A 21,255-nucleotide genomic window follows, 5' to 3' on the forward strand; every position below is an offset into this window, starting at 1 on the left:
GAGAAAAAACATGGATAAGACATATCTGTATTTGCTTATTGTTCGCAGTTTGTTGACTCCTTCCATGCTTTCATGTGGTGCTAGTTGAGTAAATGATTGTCTGAAGCTTTCTATCAGTTATCACGAAATGAAATAAAACAGGATACAACAGATGGGAGAGTGAGGAGGGAGCAAATCTAGTATCAAAAGGATTGTGAATCATATGCCACTACAAATATGCATTTGTAATTTCTTTAATTGTCTGAGAAAAAAAAATAAAACCATTGTACCCAGAAGTTTTCATGAAATTGAATTAAATAGATTTTATGTTGATATAGATAGATGAAATTGATTTTTGTGGTGCTTATAAATCTCAGCATGCAAGTTGTCTTATTATAAATAAATGAATGCAGTGCTTAGAGTACTGGTAGACTATATTTGCATTTTAAACAGGTATCAACAGCCTGTTACATAACCACAATATGCACTGGTAAAATTAAAGGTTCCGTGCAATTTAAGAAGATATTCTCAATCTACACGCAATGATCACATCTGGAGCTGCATTGTTTGATGGGTTGCATGAGAGGCCCATGAATGAAATAAATGAGCACATGAGCAATTTAATCACACAACTTATTTGTCTATCTGTACGCACTCTATATAAATAGGATCGGTATTTTGTGACATCATGAGCAGGGTGCCAGATAATGCCATGAAACCACTTATATCTTTTTACATAACTGCATTGATCCTGTTTTATAGACCTATAGACCACTTTGGTAATAGATTTGTTAATGAAAGTGGCATTTCGCTCAGTTATATCATCATTATGCTTGGTATATATTCAGAGACTGAAGTGCAGAATAGGCTTTGTCCATGCAAAGAATCTCATGTGTGACACAGTAGCATGATTCATTTAATTCATTTTCTGTAACCGCTTATCTTGTTGAGGGTTGTAGGAGGGGGCTGGAGCCTATTCCAGCTGACATTGGGCGAAAGGCGAGGTATACCCTGGACAGATCTCCAGACTTTCGCAGGGGTGACACATAGAGACAGACAACCATTCACACCTATGGCAAATTCAAAGTGACTAATTAACCTAACCTGCACGTCTCTGGAAGGTGGGAGGAAGCTGCTGGAGTACTCTAAGAAAACCCACGCTGACAGGGGGAGAACATGCAAACTCCGCTCAGAAGGCCTCCCCCACCCCAGGTTGGAACCAGGAACCCTCCTGCTGTGAGGAGATGATGCTAACCACTGCACCACCATGCCACCCTTGCACTTTGCAGTTTGAGGTGTTCTGTCAATTGTTTTACAGACATTTCTTTTATAATAGTGGCCTTTTGAGAAAAAATGCTTTTTGGGCTGCAAGGAAAACTTTTTTTTGGCCAGTGAGCAGCGTTCCTGGGGTCCCAGGTGTCTCCTGTAGGTGTCAAATGGATTGTGCATGCCTTTTGTGCTGCATGTCATCCCCTCTCTCTTCCCCCACTCTTGTATTTGAACAACATGCTAGCTAAATATATTAGCCCCTCCCTCTTAAAATCCCAATGCAAATCCAGAGTTTTCAGAAAGTATACTTCTGTCCTCCCACTGGCTTCTTGGTTAGTGTGTAGCAGTTCACATCTTCAGTCTCAAGATGATGGACAAACTGTCTGTTCTGCTGACAGCGCTCTGTCTGCCCTGTAATTTGGTTATTGCTGCAATACCAAGATAAAAATTGCAAACATTTAATGTTCTGTGCTCTCTCATTCTCACTTGTCTCTTTTCACATCTGTTTCTTTGGCAGGTTTGAATGGCCAGGCTCTGGAGTCCATTCCCTCCACTTCAGTGTTGAAAAAACCTGGAGAAGCCCTCAGTCTCTCCTGCAGGGGAACTGGATTTACTTTCAACCAGTATGGAATGAACTGGATCAGACAACCTGCAGGGAAAGCACTGGAATGGATGGGGGTTATTTGGCATGATGCAAGTAAAACAATTTATGCAAGCAGTGTGCAAGGACGTATAGAAATCACCAGAGATAATAGCAACAGCATGGTGTATCTGAGACTGTCCAACCTAAAGCCTGAGGACTCTGCTGTGTATTACTGTGCCAGATACACACACTGATAAATGTAAGCAGAGAGGCTTTACAAAAACTTAAAACCTCTGATGTTTACAATCACCAGCAGGGGGAAGCAAGAGATTATCTAAAATATTATGTCAAGCCAACATCGTAACTACACATACAGAAAAATAAATAAATATAACACTGTGAAAGCACCAGCAGAGGCTGTGGTTTGTGACTTCCTCTTTTTTTATGTTTTTCACCAATATGTGCTTTTCTATAACAATGTACTGGTTAATAATATTCCCATATGTTATTTTGTAAGGCAGGTGTGAGGCATTTTCTGGTATATTCCATCTATTGAAAAAAAATAAATTGTAACAGTCAAATAATGATCAAAATTAACCAAATTCAACCCATAATGAATGAAAAAGGTGTTCAGGACAAAACTAAGACATAAGCATTAGGCCTTATCCAGCAGGGAGAAAACAAACTCTACCTGTGTACAGACTCAATGTGTGCTTTCAGGGCAGGTGTTATTTAGAGAGGCCAAGTCCATTTCATCCCTGATCAGTTTATTCTGAACAAATAGCTGTTACAGGAACGGCTGATGCAAGAATAATTTCACTACCAGGTGGGTTCATACATTTACATGTTTTCTTATTACAGGTGTGAAATATAATTAGCACCAAACATCTCTGACAATCCATCAAGTTCAAGTTGTTCAGTGTAGAGGGCGAATTTAAAGTGTGTCTGTTGGACAAGAGTGATGTGGTTGCAGGACTGAGTGAATGAGTAGCTTTGTTCTGAATGCACTTGAGTCTCAGGACTTTGGAGGATGTACAATTAAGACTTCTATTACAGCAGTCAAGTCTGGATGTGATGAAGGCATCAATCAGGTGATTCAGCAGCAGAAAGAGAGAGATGAGTAGAGATAAATTTTGTTTTACAACTTGAAAAATGCAGTTTTGGTGATGGGATAGGCATGGTGTGTAAGTCAGTGTAAGATTACTCCAAGCATGTGGATGTATGGTGAGATATGACTGAAGCTGGGAGAGGGCAATACAGGTGATGATGAGAGAAGATTCAAGTTGCTGAAATATTAACAAGGAGTGAACTGATCTCAAACATCATTTTGGCTTCTCTGAAAGAATTACGGCTGAGATCTTAATAATGTAAGGCCTCTTAGAAACACCGAGTTAAAACTTGTCATAGAAGCCTTGAAAGTAACAACTTAGAATAATACAAAGTTAACAATAATTCCATCCACCAGACAGTCTTATTCTTGAGGAGGTCAATCACAGAACTAAATGACATCACATTTTTCATCAAACAAAAACTTAATATCAGGTCCAATTTGGCTGCATCCTCTCTGTGAGGAGGAGTCAATGCAAAACTCAGATATCTTCCACCTCTACTTATCTGACTGCAGAGAGGAGGACAGAGAACAGTGGACACACAGTTTAACATGATGGACTATAGGACAGGACTGCTGCTTTTAACTATCTGCTGGGCAGGTGAAGATTTTACCTCATCTTGAGTTTACATAGTTCTTAATTGTGCACCACCTAAGTTGATGTGACTTTGACCTTGACGTGTACAGTGTCTGGATTTTCACTTAGTAGCTACTGGATGGCCTGGATCAGACAGGTTCCTGGAAAAGGCCTGGAGTGGGTTGCAGCTGATGCTGGTAGTAGCCGCCAATACTACTCTCAATCAGTTCAAGGCCGGTTCACCATTTCCAGAGACAACAGCAGAGAGCAAGTGTATCTGCAGATGAACAGTCTGAAGACTGAAGATGCTGCTGTTTATTATTGTGCTCGACACACACAGTGACACAAGCAGCAACGCTGTAGAAAAACTCAGCATGTAAAACAAGTCACAACCCTGCATTTCAGATTCACAGAAATAAATTTAGCCCAGCTTCATTAACNATGTACTTGATTATCACGTCTGAAAAGTTAATTGGCCCCAGATCAGTCTTTATGGCTGTTGAATTTCTCTATCTGGCCGTGTAAAATAATGGACGTAGCCAGAGATGGGCAAAAATACATCAAAATGTATTTTGATACAAAATATCCCTCAAATAAATGCATCAAAATAAAATACAAAATACTGGTGCCAGAAAATGTATCAAAATAAAATACATGTATTTTGTATTTTCAAATACAGAAAATACTTTTTTTCTTTTCTTTTTAGCAGTGATCCGCAGCTCTATTAGGTCACTCTGTCGGTCGGTCGGTCCACAAAGCTTTTCGTGAATAACTCAAAAATGTTCAAAATTTGCATACTGCAACTAGAGACCCTGAGTAACTATACCAGAAAGAATGCCCGCGTTTTGTCCATAGGTGGCGCTATATTAACCTATTCAAATCTTTTTGTGAATAACTCAAAAAGTCCTTGACCAAAAATGCTCAAAATTTACATGCAATTAGAGACCACAAGTAACTTTGCCAGAAAGAACAACCATGATTCATCCATTAATGGCACTTGTTTTCTCACAATTTGGTGTAGGCTACCCTAAAATATTATTCATTGATTCAGATTAAGATTCAGACAATACATATATATGAAAAAGTAAAAAATAGTGTTACATCCAATATTATAAGAATGTATAGCCTGTTATTTTTGTTTTTTGATTCGTGGAGAAAGTATTTTGAGTATTTTAAATACAAAATTACTCCACTCAAAAGTATTTTGTTACAAATTACATTTGCTTTTTATCGGCCTTATCAAATACAAATTACAAAATACTTAAATGTAACTGAAATACGTATTTTAAATAAATTTAAAATTTGACATTTTGGTGGTCAGTGTCTTAGATGTTCTTTGATCTTAGATTAATATTTGGACAAAAGAGTGGAGATAACCTTGTCCTTACTCTAGCTGCTAGCTTGGTTAGCATGTTGCCCTCACAGTCTATGATTAACTGTGATAATGCTAATGCTAATGATCACTGGTGAAAAACCATTAAAACAAAATAACAGAAAGCTGAATACACTTTCTGTATTTTTGTGTAACTAAAGTAAAGTGAGACTAATAGTCAGTTCCTCAGTAACTACTGTAATTTTTGTGTACCTTACACAAAAAGGGTAACTAATGAGTAGGTAATGATTCAGTACTCATTACCTACTCATTTTGATGTCTCACTTTACTTTAGGGTACACAAAAAGGGTAGGTAATGATTAAGTAATAGTTAGTTCCTCAGTAACTACTGAAATTTGATTAGGAGTTACTGAAGAACTGACCATTAACTAATAGTTAGTTCCTCATTNTGTCGGTTTGGTGTGTCAGCACCTTGTACAGAATAACATGGATGATCATATTAATTTGTATGTGGTCTGAAAATAATTAATAAAACTCTTTGCAAGAATCCTGCTGTCTGTGATTTTATTTGTTAAGGAACTAATTGTAAAGATGATGATGAAGTAATGAAAGACTACTTATTATGTGTCACTTTACTTTAGGACATAAAAAGGTTAACTAATGGACAGGTTATTGAGTAATGATTCTGTAGTGATGAAGTAACTAGTTCACTAATTATTAAGTCGTGATTAACCCCTCTATGAAATTTGATCATGAGTTACTGAAGAACTGACGATTAACTAATAGTTAGTTCATCATTAGTTCCTCATTATTTGCCACACTAATTTTGTGTACCTTAGTTCTTCAGTAACTACTCATTCGTTCCTCATTAGTTCCTCAGTAACTACTCTAATTTTGTGTACCTTAGTTCCTCAGTAACTACTCATTCATTCCACATTAGCTCCTCAGTAACTACTCTAATTCTGTGTACCTTAGTTCCTCAGTAACTACTCATTCATTCCACATTAGCTCCTCAGTAACTACTCTAATTCTGTGTACCTTAGTTCCTCAGTAACTACTCATTAGTTCCTCATTAGTTCCTTATTAGTTCCTCAGTAACTACTCACTCATTCCTCATTAGTTCCTCATTCGTTCCTCATTAGTTCATCATTAATTCCTCAGTAATTACTCTAATTTTGTGTACCTTAGTTCCTCAGTCACTACTCCTTAGTTCATCATTAGTTCCTTATTAGTTCCTCAGTAACTACTCTAATTTTGTGTACCTTATTGTAAAGTGTTACCCGAGCATCTCATCTCACCATCGTTAAGTTCAAGCCAAAGTTATATTGACCAGTCAGTCAATATGAAACGTTACTTTGGACTGCTGCCTTGCCTTAGGAACATTACTGTGACCTGTCTGAGGAACCTGAGGACAACTGTTGATAACGCTGACATCACTGACACTGCTGTTTGCGCTAGTCCTTTCGAGTTCTAGTTTTTTTTTGTGAACGTAAATTTACATTTCAGCCCATGCTGGTATGCCTTCGAGTTTACTTTGAAACCTGTCTGTTTGCTACCGACAGATGCTGCAACAGCAGAGGGGGTTGGTAGCCCTGTAGACAGAGGGAGAGAGATCATGCTGGCGGTGTTGTCCAGGGCGGAAGTTAGTCCATTTGATGCAATGTTGACTGCAAACGCTTAGTAAGCCTTCTGTTTTCTTTGGGAAGCCAAAATGTGACCCCTGAACTAAAATCTGGAGGCCTCGTTACTCTTTGCTTTTATGCTTTTTTGAGAAATGCAGAGACAACAGTATGGTGACCCTTTGATGAAGTACACTAACTGATATACCGGTAGTCACTTCGTTGCACTTTAATAAAGTACTGACTTTTTTTCTCAAGAATTGATATTTGTGTGACTCTAATTTATTCCATTTGTTTTCAATTAAGCTGATTAATGAAGCTGAATTGACAATTTCTAATCATGGATTGATCAAGTTCATCATTACACCTTAGCACGAAATAATCTTTGCAAACACATCCCATCTCTCAGTTTAGCTATGACTGTTGAGCAAAGGTTTGTGTCCTTTAAAAAATTATTCTCTTTTGTTTTAGATCAATTTCCAACCCTCCAGGTAGCCAGGCATAAATTAAAGCCTGTACATTATAAAAGTAGATGTGTAATATGCTAACTTTCATAGCTGCATACTGCACGTTTTAACTAGTGGTGGGAATCATAGAGTACAATACAATACATCACGATATGTTGCTCAAAATGAGGATGGTATTACAATACTGCAAAACTTTGATACTTGATATATTGCAAGACAATCATCTACAAAACACCATGATATCTGTGCAACTGAGGAAGACAAAATAACTGTAAATTATAAAATGATGTATTAATTCACTGCATTATAGTGTCAGGTTCACACAGTGCATAGTCTTAGCAAAGTACGTCTTTGACACATACTCACAACAGCCCCTTTATTAGTGTTGCCTGTGAGCTTAACTTGTAAGACAGCTCTTCCATATTGTGTGGTCTTCATCGGTTTTGTTTGTCCCATCTGTTGTTAAAGGCGAAACCTGAAAGATGACCGCAAGTTAATGAACTTCCACCTTGAGAAGTCAAGGAGTAGGGACTCTGGTAAGTCGAATTGGTGGGGGAGAGTGTGTTTAGAGCAAATGCATATTTTAAAAATATATATAAATAGTTGGCGACATTGTATTAATATCACAGGATGAAGTGATATGATATATTCCTGTAATGACATTTTGTCCCACCTCTAATTAAAATGTGACAATACAAAATATTCACTCAGATGGATTATTTGTCACAAGCAAATTGTAAGTTGTAAAAAATCCTAAAATGTGATGTTAATGGACTCAAACATTGGATACCTCCAGGGTGGACAATACAGCTGATTGAAGTTGGTATGATAATTCGTGAAGTGAAGCGTAACAGAGCTCTGCATCACTAAGTTATATCAAGCTTAATAGTAATGTGGCTGAATCAAGGTCATGCTGCAGGAACTTAAGCTGACACGAGGGTCTGATAAAGGGGAAGTGTTCACCAACCGTTGACAAACAGACCTCATTTTATGTAACCCAGACCACAGGAAATGAATATCTCAAGGGAAGTGGTTAATAAATATTACAGTGGGAATTGCTTAATCAGTGAAACGTGTCCTTTTCTTGCTTTAAACAACATTTTTGGTATTTGTATTAGAAGCAGATTGTAATATGTCACTGTGACGGCTACTTTGACTACTGGGGTAAAGGAACACAAGTCACAGTGACTTCTGGTGAGTAATAATCAAACGTATTTCAAGGGAAAAAAAATTCAACGTTTCTGTTTTTTTAATTAAATTTGTGTTGATTTTACTGCACTTAAAGTGGGATCTAGTCTGCAGCAAAAACAAGAGCTCAGGCTAAATGTTAGGCGTAATCAGTGGTTTACTGAACAAGTACATTCATTTATTAGATGTTAGACGCTGCAAGATATTTTTGTACTAAAGCGCAATTAAAATCTATCACTGTGACTACTACTTTGACTACTGGGGGAAAGGCACAATGGTTACAGTCACATCTGGTAAGCCACTTTTATTTTTCTTTCTCTTCTGTATACGTTTTGATTTAAACACAGAATTGGTATTTTTTGAGAGATAAAGTTGTGACACCTTGCAGTTCATTCCCTTCTGGGATACTATATATCTCGTCAACTGTTGGCCAACGGTGTTCTGTAGCCTGACAAAGAATTAGTGAAAAGCTTCAAACTATTAAGTTCAGTTGGAACTTAGGTCTATTGACAGAGACATATTTTATTTGGATTTTATCTGGTGCCAATACCAAATTGTATGACATGAAGTAATGGGATATTACGGTAATGAGTTTTTGTGAGAAGTGTGAATTGGCTCTCTTAACTGTGACAACTGGGCTTTCGACTACTGGGGAAAAGGCACCATGGTAACAGTGTCATCAGATAAGATTTGTACTGTTTAAAACCTACAGCAGGATATTTTTCATTTTTTAAAATTTCATGTTCAAATTAATTTCTAAACGTGTCAAGTCTCACTTCAAAAGTAAAACGTTTTAATACAGTATGTACTGTGAAAAGTCAAACAGCAATATTCTCAGTGGGACACAATGGTGTATTTTATGGCTAGTGTATTCTGGGTTATTTAAGTGTACTGTATAAGTTAGTGGGATCAATTAAATATCAAGGCAGACTTTTTGAGCGTGCCATTAGGTGTAGCCTTTTGATACTAACAGATAAGTAGATTCAGCACTGTGCTACTACGCTGCTTTTGACTACTGGGGAAAGGGAACAATGGTAACTGTTTCATCAGGTAAGAATTCTCTTTAATCTCGTACACAACTGCTGAATTTGGCATAAAGTAGTAATTTTTGCAACAATAAGACGTCAACTCATTTAATGGATGGTAACCGACTTTATAGCGTCATCACTTCAATTTAAAAAATGACTTGTGATTACTGTCAAAGTTGTGTATTTAAAATTATTTATTGATTTGTATGTTCACTAACAAAAATGACTCATACTATTATTGAGTGAGGTGAACAAATAACAGCATTAAATAACTGAAATAGGGAAAGTCTCTGTATGGAGGACAAATGATAAAAGTTATCGCCTTCAATGTGCTTTTTTACACTGCTGATCTACCCAACTGTCTTCTGAGTTTTAACTCATGCTTGGTTAAAAAAAAAATTCTGTTATGTTGTTTTTAATTTTGGTAGTTTAATTACATGTATATTTTTACTTTCTCAGCCACTCCAAATGCACCAACTGTGTTTCCTCTGATGCAATGTGGTTCTGGGACTGGAAACACGGTCACTCTTGGTTGCCTTGCCACCGGCTTCACACCCTCCTCACTGACCTACTCATGGAGCATAGTAAATGGGGCTGCCTTGACAGACTTCATTCAGTACCCTCCAGTACTGAAAGACAACCTTTATACTGGAATAAGTCAAGTCCAAGTGAGCAAACAGGACTGGGACGCCATGAAATCCTTCAGATGTGATGTGACACATGCAGCGGGAAATCAACATGTTATTATCAGGCCAAGGAAGCTCAATGGTAAAAATGTTTTAAAAATGTCTTTTTTAATTGTTGATTTGAAATCTAGTAGTGTTGCATGTTGGAAATGTTGACATATTTTATAATTGTGCAACAGTTTAAAGGGTTTTTAATTCAGTTTCTTAATGATACAATTTTGTAATAATAACTGATTAATAATGTCATACTAAATTAAGGTAGATTACAGTATTAAACAGAATATCTTCAGTCAGAGAAAGTTTGACATTTTACAATGCAGTAAACAAAGTGCTACAAGGCTACTCATGATAAGGATAAAAATATTAAGTTATTTTCGAGATAATTTGGTGATCTATATCAAATAACAAAGTTAATTTAGAAGATAAAAAAACTTTTGTTGTCATAATAATTTAACAATAATCACATTTGTACAGCACAACCTGTGCTATAAATGCAGCTTTAAATGCAGCTTTAAATGCTTTCAGCAAAAACCTAAAGGTAGACAAAAAAGGACAGGGACAACACAACAATAATAATCATCATCATCATTTAGTTATTATCAATAATGCATTCATAAATGTTATTGATGTAGGACAAAAAAGTTCATTGCTTTTCATTTACTTGATTATTTACTTGATTTTGTAGGTTTTCCTGAGACGTGTTATTAGAGGCAGACTTTACCAATTTAGCCCGAGCTGCTTATGTTGAAAATGGTGACAGGATTTTTTTTTTTTTAAATGCTTCAACATATTTAAAAGGAACATCAACACAGAGAAGAGCATAAAACTAAAATACAACTGTTATCAAATTAAATTTGTGTGAAATCTCCTTAAATGTTTTTAATGTTAGAATCTGTAAGCAAACCAAACAGTGAGGTGGAATGAGAAGGCTGAAGCTCAGCTGCTGACTCAGTCAATTTCAATCCTGGCTAATTTACTGTATGTCTTCTGCACCTGTCCGAGAATAGATTATTGTGTTCTGCTTCTTTCCGTCTATCTGCTTAATCCTGGCTCCTCCTAGTCTCTATATACAGACTCTACATTCGTCTGCCAGAAGTCAGACACCGAATATAGCCGATGGGTTCCGAGAATGGGTTCCTCCTGACGTCTGCCTCCACTTTCACTGCATGTTGATGACTAACATTCACTCTCTGTTCGCTTGCCCAAGCAGTCAATGTATATGCAGAGGCGAGCATTAAAGCTCTGCTGTTAAATTATCTAACTTTCTTACCATGAAAATCTTTTCTTTTTGACTCTTTCTGCACAATTTAGTAACAAGCCACAAATTATGTCAATTAGAGGAGTGTACAGTAATCACAATGTGCATACGTGTGTGCAAGTTGCATAACATAAAGTAGTTCAGTGAAGTCATAAACTCAGTTATATATAACTGAGTTTTACTATAAACTTACAATATATTGTAAGTCTATAGTAAATCTAGATTACATGAGCATTGTAGCACATTGTTCACCTTTGCTTCTGCATACATATACATAAATGATTCCTTGCTTCTGCATACTGTACATATATTTGTGTATATGTTTGTTTTTCAGGCTTGTATTATCAGTTGCCAACTCTCAAAGTAATGACCTCCTCCTCTGGTGAGGGCACCGAGACTACCCTCTTCTGCTTTGCCAAAGATTTTTCACCAAAAGATTTTGAGTTCAAATGCAAAAATCACCACTGGAATAACCAACATCAAAACACCTTTTGATGAAAGAAAGACAGAGAATGGAACACTGTACAGTGCAGCAAGTTTTCTGACAGTGCCATCAAGTGAGTGGACTGACACCAATACGTTTACATGTGAGTTTATGGGGAAAGGTGACATAGGTCCAGCATATGTGAATTCATCTGCGACCAAAGACGTTTGTATAAATGGAATTGGTGAGTAAATTGCTACTTTTTCTTTGAAATATGTGTGTAAATGTAATTTCAATTCATGTCATTTTGCAGCCATTTTTGTTCAATAATTGTTTAGTAATTCCTCATTTAACAGATGTGTGGATGGAAGCAGATGTGGACGTAATGATCATAGAACCAACAATGAAGGACTTTGTTTTAAACGGAAAGGGAGATGTAAAATGTCAAGTCAAGATAAACAAACCATCTGTCCAAAAGATTTTCTGGGAGACCCATGATGGAAAAGACATACCTGGTGCTGTTCCAGTGAAGCCCCCTGCAGACCAAAAAGGTGTATACGTCGCTTTACTTCCCATCACATTTGAAGAATGGAGACAGGGGGCAAAGTTCACCTGCAATGTTGAACATGAAGACTGGCTAGAGCCACGTAAGGAAACCTACATAAAGACGATTGGTAAGAAAAATAATCAGCAATTGTGCACTAAAAGCCTGTGTTTAATTCCTCCTGTCATGCCATCAAACATGTTAAAGAGTGTAAGTTAAGTGTATTTTGTAGCAGAGATGTTGTACAGTACCGTGGGAACTTTTATCTGTGGCAGGAGCCCTAATTGTTCTCTCATGTTGCAGGAGGACCGCCTCAGCGTCCTTCAGTTTTTATGCTACCTCCACTAGAACATATTAAAACAGAAACCGTGACCCTGACTTGCTATGTGAAAGACTTCTTCCCTCGGGAAGTTTATGTGTCTTGGCTTGTCGATGACGAGGAAGCAGACTCAAAATACAAGTTCCATACCACAACGCCTGTAGAAAATGATGGATCATATTCTGCCTATAGCCAGTTAACCCTCACCCTCGAGCAGTGGAAAAATGATGACATGGTGTACAGCTGTGCAGTTCACCATGAATCTGTGGTCAACACAACTAGAGCTATTGTCAGGTCCATCGGGCACAGAACATTTGAAAAAACCAACATGGTCAACCTCAACATGAACATCCCTGAAACGTGCAAGGCCCAGTAGATGTTATTCTGTGTCGCTGTGTCTTCTGCTGTTTGTTGTTTAATGTTTGTTGCTTGTGATATGACACTGTGTTTGTCTTTTTAATGCAGATTCAAAATCAAAATAAAAAAAAGCACTTTGCAACTCTGTTGATGTATGTCACATGCTGTTCACGTCTTTATTTAATCAAGCTACATGTTTATTGTGTGTAGTGTCTCAGTGCTATCCTAATGCAACACAAATTAGGTGTAGCTGTCACTATGTACTAACAACATCATACTGCATTCACTAAAATCACACCACCACTACCCCACTAACTTCAGGCACCAATTTCATTATATAAATCCTACTTGTTCATTGTTGTTTGTAGACAGAGCATTAACACTGTTTGTGTGACTCGTCTGTGTGTATGTGTGTTTCCTCTACTGGGTCTTGCACCCCCAACGACAGACAGATGATTCTCTAAAGTCTCACTCGGGCTGTGTGGTCTCTTAGTCAAATGATAACTGATTCACAAGCCAAGTCATGCATGCCACACCAATGGTGGGGTCTTTCAAAAGCAATTCAGGATCATTGTAGGACAACTTTGATCAACATAATCAACATTTTTAGAGGGACGTGCAAACTTATCAGGCCTCGTTGTACAACAATAATAATGTAGTAACTGATTAACGAGGCATACGTCAGCAGGACTGTTCTTCTCCTTTGTGGTTTTCTATTTTATACTTAGACTGACTGACTGACTCATTCACTAATTAAATCCACTCCAACCTGTGAGGTTATAAAACATATTACCCTACTACAGGAAATTAATAGAGTTAAGTCATTGTCTCGTGAGCTACTGTGCAAAGCTGGGTTTGTTCCAAGTATTAACTGAATGATTGCTATACACTAGAATTATGGAATGCGGAGGTCGACCAAAGCAACAGCGACACAGAGACAGATAAAGACAACATGGTAACCACAGCCATCACCTTCATCCTCCTCTTCCTTATCACTCTGCTGTTCACCATCGGAACCACTGCTTTCAAGGTAATAATGAGTTTATATCTTAAAGTTATGCAAAGACACCTGAGTAAGCAGTTTCATGTATTCAAACAACACAGATGGGTTGGTAGAACTCCTTTTACATGAGAAGTGACAAATAGGATTCTAATGATCATCATGACGCATCACATCATAATTACCACAGTAAATATCATCATGCATTACGACTACATCTTGTTGCTGTTACTTTATTTACCACTCTGACCAACAACTAAAATGATTGGCCTGTCTTTTCACATATTATTCTTTTACTTTATACGACTATTTTTAAAGTGCATGCAGAAAAAGCTCAACTATTAGTGATGCATGCATGTTCAGGTGGTGGACACAAAAGCAGCAACAACTGTGCACGTGAATGCTTTGAAATATCATAAACTTAAAATAAAAATCACCTTCATGAAGCAAGAGTTTTAAAGAATTTACTAAAGAGATGTTGATTCAACTCTGTGGTAACCTGTGGTTCATTTAGTTTAATTTATGTATTTATTATTATTAAATGTCTATATTTTACTTAATATGTATTATTCTCTAGTTACTTAAAATTCCAGGGCTATGATTCTGAACTCAATTACATACAGGTGTTGCTGTTATTGCGTGTTAAATATTATCCCAAAATCTTCTCATAGGTTCCTAGAGCTAAATTAACTTAATAAATAAGTGTAGCAAACTACAACAGAAGCCAGATGTAACAGTTTGCTTGTCAAATGCTGAAACATTTATTTTACAATAATATTAATGCATATCTTTTGTTTTTTTTCTGTCTTTTCAGATTAAATGAAACAAGATGAACTTTCTGTAAAAAAAAAAGAAGAAGGTTTTTTCCCCACACATTTGTTCTTATAAACTCATAGTCTTGCATGTAAGTAAGCGCAATTGTCCTTTTTCATTTTAATTACAAAAGCTTTATGTCTTTTTGAAAATAAATTTTTAAATGAAGATAACCACTGAAGTTGCTCCTTCAACTTTTTTTCTCCTCCAGTAGTGCTGTAGTTTCATCTATGTAAGGGATAATATATAATGAGCCGGTGAATACTGGGAAAATAACTCCCAGTAAAACAAAAACAACTCAGTAAAACAACTCCCTTCAGGGGAATAGAACCTCGACGCGCAGTTAAATAAATAATTTGAGACAGAATATTGATTAATTGTACGATTTTTATTGATTTATAAATTAAATCGGGAGGAGAGGAAAAAAAACTGCCGGCAACGGCTGAATCTGCGCTACAATAGCCTGATAAAAAAGTAACTGTTGTCAGGGCAGCATCCCTAGCAACGCTGGGCTACATAGCAACGGTCATTACACAGTAATATCAGACCTCTGAATGCCGCGACTGACCAATCAGAATACAGCATTTAATAGAGCCGTGTAATAAAAAGGTTTAACACATACATCTCACAACAATACTAATTATTTTTTTGTAGTTCGTTAAAAAGTATTTTAAAGTATTTTATGATGTAACATGTTGTTGTGTTGGTCATCTCCCCAGCACCTGGAATCAGCAGCCTATGTTCGACTCAATTATGTAAATTTTAGGTTTTACAGTTGGTTAGCTCTCCAGTCTATTATTAATAGACTTGAGAACTAAAACCTTTAGCAAAATCATGAGCAATCTATATGAACACATGTAAACTGATATGAGATATTTAAATGCGCTCTCTGTTTCTCTTACTGGCATAACCACACCTCACACCTGGTGTCTGTGATGCACCGTTGCTCTCTGCATTCTTTCACTTCTGTATTTTGGTTGGCTTTTTCAGGACCTGGGTGTTACTCAATGCTTCTGCTTGCTGCTTGCCCTGATCACTCTGCCCTTTAAAAAACAAAACAAAAAAAAAAAGCATTTGTCAAAGTAAGTATTTACAGCTAACTGTCTCATAGCACAGTATAAAATTTTCTGATGCATCATCAATGTTTTATGATAAACTGAATGGAGAAATACATTGACAAGTTTTAACAAGATGAGTATGTTTGGACAAACACTTTTTTCCTGTAGTCCATGAAAGCGCCCCTCCCTCCATCCATGTGGAGATTCCCAGCTTCAAGACAGTAATGATGGCAACAGGATCCACTGTGAAAGCAACATGTTTGGTCCGCACTGATTTTGACGCCAAGTTGACCTGATGGATAAATGGGGAAGATGCAACACATGTCCAAGTGACGCAGGACAAAAACTCAACTTACATATTCAGTACTGTGACGGTTTCTTCAACTGGAGTGGAAAAAATTAATTTAATAACATGTAAAGCTGAACATCAGTGCTTCTCACCCACTGAGAAGACTGTGAATGTTGCAGGTAAGATGACTACACAACATGAAAATCAGACGTCTTGTCAGAGCAAATCACCCAGAAGAATGAATTTCGCACTGCTTTCTTTCTTTCTTTCTTTCTTATCATCCAGGGCCTGCAGTTGCAACTCCTGCGGTCACGATCAGGAGATCTCTGTGGAATTGCTGAAGGGGAACAGTGCCGTGCTGGAGTGTGACGTCACACAACTCTCATCACGTGACCTGTACGTCACCTTTCATGTTGATGATGCTGTCATGTCTAAAGAACTGTATGTTGGTCTTCCTGAAGCCCCAGGCCTGCATTCAATCAGTAGAAGCTTCCCTGTCCCGCCAGAGCACTTGAAGAAAGACAAAAGTTTCACCTGCAAAGTGTACCAAGGCTTCTCTGTGGATTTTACATCAAACTCCATTGGAAATATTTTTGGTAAGAGTGTTACTCTTCATTCCCTTCATGACTGTTCATTTCCCATTTCACAGTCCAATAATCTCTAAGAGACTATTTCACTGACTGATTCCTTCCTAATTTAGCAGACCCGTCAATGAAACTTTTTCTGGCCCCCAGTGAAGAGTCAGGATCACAGACACTCGTATGCTCTGGACAGGGCTTCAACCCTCAAATTCAATGGTCTTCTGAGTCTCAGCAAAGAGCTCCATCAACTAATGACATCAGCATGGGTGCAGATGGGCGTGTGACAGTGACCAGTCAACTTCAAATCACTCACACAGAGTGGAGCACAGGGAAGGTCTTCACTTGTGAAGTATCAGACAAGTCCCTGGGCAAAAACATCAGAAAGAACATCAGCCTCTGCTCGGGTAAAATAAAAGCATAATCCATAATCATAATTTTGCATTAAGTGTAGAAAAAATAATCTACATTCACACTGTTTCTGAGTCATCCATTAAGCTTTTAAGACATTTTTTCTCATCATCATTACTTGACAGGTGTTGCATTTTCTCCATCCTGTCACAATGTTTTTCAGTAACTCCAGCATCATCTCAGGTGGTTGGCGTATATGTTCAGGGACCGCCACCACAGGAGCATCAGTACAAGGGACAGGTGACTGTCACGTGTCTGCTGGTCGGCCCTTCTCTTAATGATTTCTCTGTCACCTGGAAAGTAGGTGGGAACAAATATTCCCAAAATGTCCATAGGGAGCCACCAGTGAGTCGCAGCAATGGGACGGAGACAATGCGGAGCACCCTCAGTGTGTCAGCGGAGGATTGGCATGCATATAAACGAGTGTCTTGTGAGGCAAAGCACCGATGTTCCAACAAAGGCTACGAGGACCACATAAGCAAAAGCAGAGGTAGTGCTGTGCATAAAAACCAATACCTTATAGCTGTTTCTGCATATGTAGAGTGTTTAACATAGATTAAGAAGGCACGTTTGCATCAGAAACTCTCCATAAAAAATAGTATTCCCCTTGACGTTTGTGACGGCTATGAGTGACAAAATTACGAGACTGAAATGGCAACAACTGCAGCTGTATTTACTTTTGTCTTCTTTTTGTGTTTCTCAAGAGCTGCATCCACCAGCAGTGAAGATAATAGAACCGGCTGCCTCTGACCTGTCTACGTCTAACTTCCTCACACTCATTTGCCTCGTGTCTGGATTTTTCCCATCTAACATCATAGTGTACTGGGAGGAGAATGACCAGAGACTCCCTTCAACTGTCTACACCAACAGTCCTGCATGGAAATACACAGGGAGCAGCACTTATTCAATGAGCAGCAGACTAAATACATCAAAAACTGAGGACAAGGAGTCTACGTATTCTTGTGTTGTCAGACATGAGTCATCTTTTGAGAGCACTATAAAGGATGTGTATGGTGAGCTGAAATTAGCATTTAGTGAAAACTGCATTTCACTGGATTTGTTCATTACATCAAATAGATGAATCAAGCCAAACCTAAGAATCAGTGTTGGGGCCAATTCGGATATATTTAGCTGATCATATCAGCTAAAATAAAGCCGATCAAACTTTGATCCTTTCCTTACTGTACACTGTGTTTTCTCCACCTCAGCCTGCCCTCTATGTTGCTCAGGAGCAGTTGTGTAGAGAAGCATATCGCTTTAGGGAATTTTTATGAAAGCATTTAAGTACAAAAGTTCTTTGACTTTTCTTGCTCTGTGACCTTCCCCAAACACAAATTCATTTAATTCTTTTTCTGACTATTTTCCTCAGCCTCAGTGACCCATAGCAAACCTTCAGTTACCTTGCTCCAGGGCTCTGGTGAACTTGTGTGCCTGGTGTTTGGCTTCAGCCCTGAGTCCATTAACATCACCTGGTTTCTTGATGACACTGGAGAACTGCTGGAATACAACACTAGTGAACCACACAGAGGCCCAGACGGGAAGTTCAGCATCCAAAGCCACCTTCGTCTGTCCAAAGCCAGCAGGTTCCTTGGGGCAGTCTTCACCTGCAGGGTGACACATGCAAACACCATTTTAAACACCACCCTATCCCTGGATGTATCTAACCCAGGTGCTAGTTTGTCCATTGATCCACATCTTACTTACACATTAAATATTGAACATACAAGGTTATTAGGAATTTCTCTTTGTACGTCCAGTGTGACAAAGTCAATGTAATGGTTAACTAACAAATCTCATTTTGATTGTCTCACAGAAATCTTAGAGGACTGTAATTTCTTAGATGACATCAGGCATACTGATGTCAACCACAGCAAAGGTGTGGACAGCTGGTATATGGCTTTCGCCTTCCTCCTTTTCTTCCTCATATCCCTCATCTATGGTGTCCTTGCTACCATAATTAAGGTAAGAGACAACAATTGGTATTTTAAAGTAATCTTCCAGTACTGTAGTTCACTTGTATGGTTGTAATATCCCTGTTATAATACTGCCTTTATTTTGGAATACTGTTATGTTTCAATAGTTTGGATTTAGCCTTTTTACATATATATTGTTATACACAAAAAACTGTCACCAATTCCTGACACATTCCCTGTTTTTTCCTTGTAGACTAAATGATGATGATCTCACAGGACAGATCCCATTCTATGATCCAAATATGTGACCTGAGGATTTCTGATGGCATATGGTTTTACTAGTTTTAAAGTTTGATTAAATCTATTATTATTATTATTATTTTTTAATGGAACTGGTTTGTACTGTATTAATTTCTTTTTTGCATGTATGTTATATATTTGGTGTGCCTTGTATGTGGTGCATTAATAATAAATAATGAAGCGTTGAATTCTAACTTTAAGATTCAAATGCTAATGTCATGAACAAATATTATATCACTGGACTTGTTGCATTTACAAAAAAATAAAAATAAAGAGTGAAATATTTCAAGGACAGTTTGTCATAATCTCTGATTTACTCTTCAGGGAAATGCTTCGTACTCAATATACCATGTCACAATACCAGCACGCCTGCATTACTCAGATTGTCCACTAGAGTGAGACAAAGCTCCACGTGCAGCTGTGGTGACTTGCCACCTCTAAGTCAAACACTAGTTGTGTAGTAATTTCAGGATGGTGACAGGTCTGAACTGGACGTACTAAGTGGTATGATACAGAGATGTATTCACTTGAAAACACACACAGAGACTGTTTTTATATCTCATCTCCTCTCCATACATACACACACAGAGTCACTGTAAATGTGTGCACACTCTTGAGTTGGAGCTGCGTGTTTGTGTCTGCATTTGTGTACCTTGTGGGTTTAAAGGAATTCACATCTGGGAGGGATGACACTAAGCACATTCAGGCAGACTATTGGCTACCTCTGGAGTGATCTGGCACTGTGTGTGCCCTGATTGGCTGGGGACCCGTTGGCAGCCAGCCCAAATCTGTGACGCTGTTGCTGGGATGGAGTCACAGCATGCTGCTGCCAGTCTAAGTGCCAAGGCACTGGCAACAGGAAAGCAGGGCGCCATGCCCAGCAGGCTGCCTGAGAGCGTCTCCCTGTCTAACACCCCCATACCCTCCCATCCTCTTATGCCAAGCCTCCCTCCCTCTGGGTCCTTGCCTGACCCCTTCTGTGTGTCCATATAAATCAGGGACAAGTAACACCCAAACATCCTCACACATACTGGACAACTTTTCTCTCTCTACAACTGCTGTTGAGGCACCACTGAGCGAGGTACTCAACCACAAACTGCCCAGTGGCCGACACTCGACGGCTGTGGTTTTACTGAGAAACTTGCAGTGCTGAACATGTTAAACTGAATATGAAATAGAGCCGAAAAAAGCATGTAAGCCACAACCAGCATTACCTAGGAAAAACAGTTGTATCTAATAGAAAGATTGATCTCATTTAATCTTAAGGTTCTCAAGAGAGAAGCAGACTGTCGAACACACAGACCTTTCTGTGACATGTCCTTTTAAACCACAAGGAAACAAAGGAAAATATAAGACGGGAAAAAGATATGCAAGAACAAGTTTATCATTGATAAACAAATGATGTCATTCTAATGATCATCACAGTATTATCACTGTTATTACTGTCATGATCGACATCATCTTCATGCCATCTTAAAAGCTCACACACTCTGCCTGTTGTTGCAGATAGAGATGAAACAGTTATGGTTTCACAATAAACCGTGATAAAATTCCTGATGGTTCGTATCATCATTTCAAATTTAAATCATTAATAAAGCCGTGTTTGATTACTGCACTTTAAAAAACTTACTGTAAATATTGTCCAGCATCAACCAAAGTTAGCAGCACGCAAACCCAATAATGCTCCTGGTCCCATGTCCTCATCTACAGTGACACAGAAGCAAGCATTTTAAAGGCAGACTATTGCTAATGTTAATGCACATATGATATGGTTTTCATCTGTTCGTATAAGGTATTGGTTATGGTACTTTTTAATGTCTATGCAAACAATGTTAGCAGTGTGTGTCAGTACTTTTTGGACATTTTCAGCACATTTTAACAAAATTTCGTACTGTTTCATCTTTAGTTGTAGACATGGTCTACAGTCGGCACCATTGAGCAAGCGGAGGGGAATTAATTGTCTTCTGAAAAAATGTAAGCCTGATGTAGAGGGATTTGCACAGAGGCCTCCTAAAATGCATTTTCAATTAAATTACCAAATTACAGGAGAAAAAAAGCACACCAAAGCATAAACCTCATCACTCCACCTCAAGCTAAAGCATTCTGATCTCAGTACTCTCTTCCTTCATCTCTCTCTTCATGCCATGTCGCAAA

General features: G+C 38.0%; 1 pseudogene; it reads left to right on the top strand.

Moving 5' to 3' along the window:
- Nucleotides 1–1,529: 1,529 nt before the first annotated feature.
- LOC126406162 (uncharacterized) lies at nucleotides 1,530–19,393 on the top strand (annotated as a pseudogene).
- The last annotated feature ends 1,862 nt before the right edge of the window (nucleotides 19,394–21,255 follow it).

This window comes from Epinephelus moara, chromosome 18, assembly GCF_006386435.1.
Source record: "Epinephelus moara isolate mb chromosome 18, YSFRI_EMoa_1.0, whole genome shotgun sequence".
NCBI classification, from domain to species: domain Eukaryota; kingdom Metazoa; phylum Chordata; class Actinopteri; order Perciformes; family Serranidae; genus Epinephelus; species Epinephelus moara.